Genomic DNA, 7688 nt, shown 5'->3' with positions numbered 1-7688 from the left:
GGCTCTTATTGTATTTATCCTCTTTGGTATAGGTTACACAGAAATCGTAAAACGTACTCGTCGTAGAAAAACCAACCTAATGACGGAAACGCTCCAGAAGTAGAACTTTCACCTCGCGGTGATTTTAGGACAAGAGGTTTCCTGGAAATCATCGACATTCTTCATAGTGAAATCAAACGAAGTGCGAAAGTGTATATGGAAGTTTCAGAGAGATTTGCATTTCTCATCAACTTTTCTCTAAGCGGTGTAGGGCTCCACGGAGCTATAAATAACTTAGTTCGTTTTTATTCTAGAGATTTGGAAGAATTTTTCATTGAAATGAAACAATTCCAAAGTTGCGTGAACTCCAGATACACTGATGCATAAAAGACTCATAGTAATTTGTGTAAGATTCTAATGAAAGATCAAATAGCCGATGCATTCCCTAACATAGAAATATCCCTTCGGATTTTTTAACATTAATGATCACAAATTGTTCTGCCGAACGATCCTTCTCGCAATTAAAATAATCAATGCTGCTGAAAGAGCTTGACAAGAGCAACTCGATATGTTTGATATACTTTGCATTGCATTGAGTCAGATTTATTGAACAATTGATATAATAATAATTGTTTTATTTGTAATTTTATTGATATTATTACATTGTGACAATAAAATGTTTATGAAAGATATCTTTGTATTTTTTAATCGAAAAAAGAAGGGAACGGACGTGAAAAAAGAGCCTCCAAATTGATGGTTGCCTAGGACCCCGTTGAGGGTTAATTAGGCCCTGCTCTAGCGCATAATTGAAGTATTAGCTCATATAAATTTCAAGCTTGAAAAATATTCCCTACATTCTTTGCAATAATTGTTCCTATTGTTGTTGTGCTAACCTTTGTTGGATTGAATTCTGAAAGCTTTGGCACTAGCAACTTCAGGTCTGGGAGTCTGGTTCCCTCGGAAAGGATTTCTGTTTATACCGTGAACATTTGGGTATGTGGAAGTTATTTGTCTCGTACGAAAGGCAATACACAACTTGAATATGGCACGTCCCTGAACCCGCTGGTGCCCTTTACATTTTCTATTTATGTTTGTTTGGAAGGTGACATTTTCTTCACTAAATAGTGCGAACCTGAGTTTGATTTAGAAGCAATTTAGTTTGACTCCCAGCGGATTAGGGGGTAGAATATACCCGCGGTAGGTATGCCTGTCGTAAGAGGCGACTATAATACCAGATTCAAGCGGTTGTGTGGCGCCATGTTTTCAGGTTGCCCGTGCAATATATAGCTTCTCCAAACCCAATTGTCAACCTCACCTTCGAGCGGCGAATCCCGTTTCACTAACAGACGAGGCTCTGGCGACCCCAAGCTCCTCATGGAACTTGAGGGTGGGGAGGGAGGGATGGCCCGAAGGTTTAATGTGGCCATATAAATCGTTCCCGAGATGGTCGGGCTAGCATCTTAATGGAGCTGTGTTACCGGAGCCTACCGGATCTGTATCCGGCAAAGGACCATCACATCGATAACACTCCACAAATCCTTCGGGGAGTAACCTTATCGCTACAACAACAACTTGAGTTTAATGCCTGGTTTTTCAGTGCGAGCTCAAACACTAGTTGAAGTTGACTAGAGTTTAACCTTGCCACTTTGTTCGATAACATAAAACGGATCTCTCCAAAACCAGGTGGAGGATCCATAGTATTTTTGCAGGAACACCTTTCTGCATTGGCGGTTTTCGGCCGTGCTTATAAAAATTATCCTGGACCGGCGTGAAAAAACCCTATGGACAAAATTTCTCCCGACCACTGTTGTTAATTATTATCAAAATTTGTATTGAACTTTGAGAGTTCAATAGAATGCTTGTTTGGAATGACGGTGAAGGCCTTCCCATGCTTTTATAGTCTAAGCAGCTGAGTTGTTGAATGCTGAATCTATTGATAGTGCTAATGGATATGCCGCTTATTTATCTAGCAGGTGGGAACGAACATATCAGGTGTCTGTTTGGATGCCCATGCTTTTGGAATTCAACAGAAATTGTTTGTCCGTCATTTCATTTTGTTGTTGTTGTAGCATAAGGACTCAAGATTTTGGGGAGTGTTATCGATGTTGATAATCCTTTGCCGGATATTCGGATCAGGTACGTTCCGGTAACAAACACTATTATGCTACTAGCCGGACCATCTCGGGAACAGTTTAATATAACCACATTGAAGTCTCTAGGCTTGAGTTGGAGAAGCTTTAAATTGCGCTGGCAAACCCTTGAAAATGTTGTACTTCACATTTATTTGAGTCCCGTTTGCTTGTGTGTCGGAACATAGAGTGAATGTTAAAAAATCAAAGGTGGTGAGTATATGTGACAAGTAGACCCATTCATTAATCCAAGGCGAATCCATAGCAGGTGGTGGCAAAGCGAATTCCACCAATTCGCCGTGCAGAAGAATGTCAAGTAAAAATAAAATTTTCATTGATTTCGATTAACTGACATATTGCTGTACAAGGCTTTGTATGGAAAATTATCAAGAAGAAGCAATCAGCTGTTGGGATAACACCACCTCTACTGAATTCACCTTGCATAAATCTAACACCCCTATTCTGCATTTCGATAACGTTCCCGTTCTACGCTCCGCTTAATTCGAAGTTGGGTATTCTGCATTACGACGGAATCGTAACGAGAAGAGGAAGAGCAAATGATTTTTCGAAATCAGCTGTCTGTACGGAATGTGTGAACACTGGAACAAAATAAATTGAGGAAAATTTGTAAAAAAACACGGAAAAACGTTTATATTTTATTATCTAAGCCATTTTGTACAAACAAAAGCAATAGAATATATTGCCGCAGGGTTATATTTTTTTGAATGAAGTGCTTTCATAATTGTAAGTGTGTTTTTGTCGTTCTTTTGGCCAATTCCCTGCCACGGCCACCAAGTTTTGTTAAAACGGATTCCTGCATGAATATAGTTGACATTTTCTGAATTTTATGGATGCTAATTTCATTATACTGGCCTAAAATACTTTATAAAGATTTACTTATTCTTTCCGCAAGGATTGTTTACGTTTTCGCTTCACTTTCCTCTACTCCGGCAGCTTGCTTTGGCATATAACTGGACCCAACGAACAGGCACAAATTGTAGCTGTCTATGGAATCAATAGCCGTGGCATTATTTGTGGAGTTGGAAACCAACGCAAACGAAAATTGACAGGCGAGAATGGAAAGGCAAATATTGCGAGATTTGTGTAATCCATTTGAGATGAGTGCCGAATTGTAAGAAAATTAACTTAAAAGTGGTAAAGTTTAATATCTTATTTTCTTATTTAGGTTAACAAAAACTTTCGACTTAATAAGGATGCTTTCAAGTATGTGTTAGATACTTTTGCGGGGAAAATACGTTCAAGGACTTCGACACACATTGGGGATTAAGCACTAATTTCATTCAAAACCACTTACAGGTGCGAAAAATCAACCGATTGCAACAATGTTTACACAGAAATTTTCGTAATTGAATTCTGAAGAGACTCACATCGCTTGATTCTTCAAATTAATTTGTTTATTAAACAATTTGTTGCAAAATATCCTATTCTTTGCAGAACTTTATATTATAATACGTATTTATGTATCATTTTCGTGACATACAATTTTTGCTCAATACTTAAGAGAATGATATACACTTTAAGAGACAGTAGGTATTGCTAATTGACATACGTTTTGCAAAATTGTTTTATTTTTTTATTTTTATTTTCTAATTAATTTTAAAAATCAGGCGATGTAAGTCTCTTCAGAATTCAATTACAAAAATTTCTGTACAAAAATTATCAAAATCGGTTAATATTTGTGATATGTAGGTGGTTTTGAAAAGTTCGTCCCCAATGTGCGACATCGACATGTTGTTTTTGACCTGGAAACATATAAAAAACAGTCATCATCAATCCTTTTACGTTTCTTAACAAGTTTTACTTACATTTTTGTTAAAATTCTGTTATATATTAATAAAAAAATAAAAAAAAAATATTTTTCCGCCAACTAATTTGCAACTTAGAAAAACGGAACTACGATCGAAATGCAGAATGCACAAAATCAAACGATTCGAAGTTGGATCGAAAGAGATTGGAACACAGAATACCAAAATTGCCAAATCGAAAAAATTCCAATCCAAGTTGAAATGCAGAATAGGGGTGTAAATCTTTACCTTTTAGCCAATTTGTAAAGGCTTCAGAACTGTGTAATTACATATGTATAGGATGTATAAGAATGTTCAAAAGCACATACCACTTTTTCATTCTGTTTGCTAATGCAATTAATAAGTTCTTCAAATGTATTTTTTATTTTTAAATTAATTCAAATTTAACATTCTTGAACATTTTTTGCAAAATATCAGAGATTATTGTCAATGAATGGAGCAGCTTAATGACTTATTAACCAGTTTGTGATTCACTTTCTAATGTTTATAATAAACGCAAAAAAAAAAAAAAAAATTAAGACAATAATTAATTTCAAAACCTGCTACCAGAAATTTGTGACTTAATAAACCAGCTAAGTTAGTTCGCTGGTGTTATAGATATCAGATCTACATATATGCTGTGTATATGTAGGTACAGGTGTCCTCACGTGTGACGTTGCAGACGATGTTGACGGTTATTTTTGTTTTTTCTTAACGTTAATGATTTGTCACACAATCATACGTCATAATCATGTATGTGTGTGAGTTGTTTATTGTTTGTAATAAATACATTTTTTGTTTTCCACTCTCGTTTTAATTTCAATTTACAATTCATTTTGTGCGTTGTAGAGATCCGCTTAGATCTGCAGTTATTTTTAGAACAAATACAAATACAGGTTTTTTGCTTTGTAAAAACGCTTAGTGTATTGTTTTGAGTTGTTGTAATATTTTTATTGTTAGTCTCATTATTCTTGACACTGTCACAACTGATCGATATTCGCGTTTTTCAGCTGTGCAAGTTTCTAAGAAAAATATGCAAATTGTCTTAATAAAAAGTGGAGGCGATGCATTAACAAACAAATAAACATACTGAATGGAATAAAAATATGTTTATTAGGGTGTTTCATTTCCATGAGGTATTATTTGTGAATTTCTGGAGTTCAAAAAACAATTCTAAGAGTAGATACAAGATACTCAGATTTGTTATCACAAAAGTTTTCATTTGGGGATTTCCCAAAAGGAAAAGGAAAAAAATCCGTTTAAAATCATATACCCCAATGTTGGCAGCATATATACACAATTTTTTTATATTGTTGTTAATTGACATTTAATTTTTATAAATGATGAAATATTTGACATGACTTGTTATTCGGTTGACTGATATAGGTATTTTACTGTTTCCTTGAGTAATGAAGAAAGTCAAAACCTGGCAACAATGCCTTTGCAAAATTTATCGACTACGGACCTCTTTCACCATCTCCAAATGAAGCTCACTGACAATTTAGAAGTTTCAAATATGCATTAACTAAAGATGGTGAGAATGGCCCTAAGTGCAGATCCACCTATATGGCACCTCGTGCTCAACTTAGACCAAACATGAGCAGGTAAACTTGCCATATCCATATAAGAGCCCATCCAACCAACCTTATTGAAATCGATGAAATTGTTCAATAGTGCCAACCAATTGCCAGATAAAACAGCTGATCGAGCCTAACTTATGGAAATCAATGTAATCGATTAATGGTGCCATACCATAACGCTAACGCCATAACCATACCATAGCCAACCAATTGGTTTTTGGTTTCTCGCCATATACATAACCTAAAAATATTTGAGTTGGTGGATTTAATAACTTTTTGTAGATTTTATTCATTGGTTTGGATACGTTATGACTAAAAGACTTATTTTTTGTTGAGTATGTTTGTAATTTTTTTGCGTTTTCGTAATTTTTAAGAAATTTCACGATTTTTAGGTTAAGGCACCATTAATCGATCACATTGGAGATGGTTATGGAAATGGGTATGGTTAAGACTATGCCGTTAGGGTTAAAGAAGTTTAATTGGCTCTTAAGTCAACTTCGCCAGGCTCTTTAAATGCATCATATAACATTTTTCAAATACGCAATTTATTTTTTTTCGATAGATTAATCAATCTTATATTTGTGATTTCGTGTAAGTTGGGTAATTTTATTAATTAGTCGATATAAGGTTTTGCAGAAATCTTGGCGATGAGTATTTTGCTATTTTATATAAAACGAAAGTATAACCTGAATTGCGGGTCTATTGTTCTTAGATAGTAGTTTTTTCGAACATTAGCAGAGGAATTCATAGTGTTTTAACGACTCGACTAATCTGTTTTTGCCTTCCGGTAATAATCCCAAAGTTTGTAAGTGAAAAATGTATTTCGCTAGATTTAGCGATTTTGATAAAAGCTTAGAAAATAAAGCGAAAAATATGGTGTTAAAATCACATGACTGAAGTTATTATATTATTATTATGGTTATTATTTTTATTAACATTGTTGCAATATTAATAGGTTCTTAATCCAGCTAATCGTTGACAAACTGACAGCTTTAAATATAAAAATTGCCATTAGTGATGAGGCTCGTTCTTAAAATAAAAAACTGGGTTTTAGAATAATTTTAAAAAAGTAGATTTAATTTGTGTGCTAATTAAATTCATTCATATAGCATACAATGTATATCAAATATTCTGTTTTGGAATTTCTACTAAATTGTCATGAAGTTTTTTGTACATTTCTGTAACGTTTTATTTTTACACCCTTACTTAAGTTAGGTAAAACATGGTTAATTGGCTTATTCATTTAAATCTATTTAATATTTCGAAAAGTTATTTAGGGACAAGGTTAATGTTATCTTTCCCTTGCAGAATATATAGGTCACAACGATAGGTCGCTATTAGATTCTGACTAATACCCTAATTTGTATGCCTTTTTTTCTAAACTTGAGTTAAGCTCTTTTAATAAAATGAAAAAAGTATGCACTAATTCAAATTATCAATTTTCATGCAGTGACCTTAACTCTACTCGCCCTCCTCTTACGTTAATAAAATTGAGACTTTGGTGATAAGTAAATGCAAGTATTAATAAGTGTGTGTATTAGGGTGCGCCTTCATTTATTAATTAAAAAAAAAAACACATGTGTTCTATAACCAATGTTTCATGGATCATTCTCCGCACATGCGATTTTTCAATATTTTCAATACCGTACAAATCGAACCGCCCCTAGTTTCAACATTAAGGTGACCACATCGCAACATACAAATATTTTTAAATTCACATCTTATAATTTGCATAACTATGTTACCGTAAAAGTATATTATTTTCAAAAAAAATCGGTTTGGAGAACGTCACATCTCAGAATTTTATTCAAAAATATCACTTTTCGCTTCCACTCTACCCTCAGCGTAAATTCAAAATATTTTGACATGAGATAGGACGTCATTGGAACAAATTCTGAAAAAGAGGGTTCTTCAATTGAATTCTTAAATATTTATGGTGTTTTTGGTGAAATGATTATAAAGGGTGTTGTTATAAAATTTTCTGAGATATGACATTTCGAACTGGCGCTTTACTTTTCAAAACTATAGCAAAGTTGCTTCGCTGTTATGAAAACAGGGTCTTCCATATAAGTAACACGTATAAGAAACCACGGTGAGCTTGGGTTAGCTTTAACTCAAAAGTTCTTGCTTTTCCGAATTTTTATGATTAAGCGCAAATGCTATGCATATTAATTGCGCGCTTCTAGATTTTAGAA

The 7688-nt window shown here is 34.1% G+C and overlaps 1 long non-coding RNA gene across 2 annotated transcripts; it reads left to right on the top strand.

Annotated features, from left to right (window-relative positions):
* Positions 1 to 2698: 2698 nt before the first annotated feature.
* On the top strand, positions 2699 to 4066 carry LOC137241940 (uncharacterized). Of its 2 annotated transcripts, none has more exons than XR_010950032.1 (3): positions 2699 to 2852; positions 3063 to 3240; positions 3295 to 4066. It is a non-coding gene; the product is annotated as an uncharacterized lncRNA (long non-coding RNA). The 2 variants fall into 2 exon arrangements; XR_010950033.1 differs by having other exon boundaries at positions 3022 to 3240.
* The last annotated feature ends 3622 nt before the right edge of the window (positions 4067 to 7688 follow it).

The sequence above is a fragment of the Eurosta solidaginis genome, chromosome 2 (assembly GCF_040869045.1).
Source record: "Eurosta solidaginis isolate ZX-2024a chromosome 2, ASM4086904v1, whole genome shotgun sequence".
Classification (NCBI taxonomy): Eukaryota; Metazoa; Arthropoda; class Insecta; order Diptera; family Tephritidae; genus Eurosta; species Eurosta solidaginis.
This window is presented reverse-complemented; position numbering and strand designations above follow the sequence as displayed.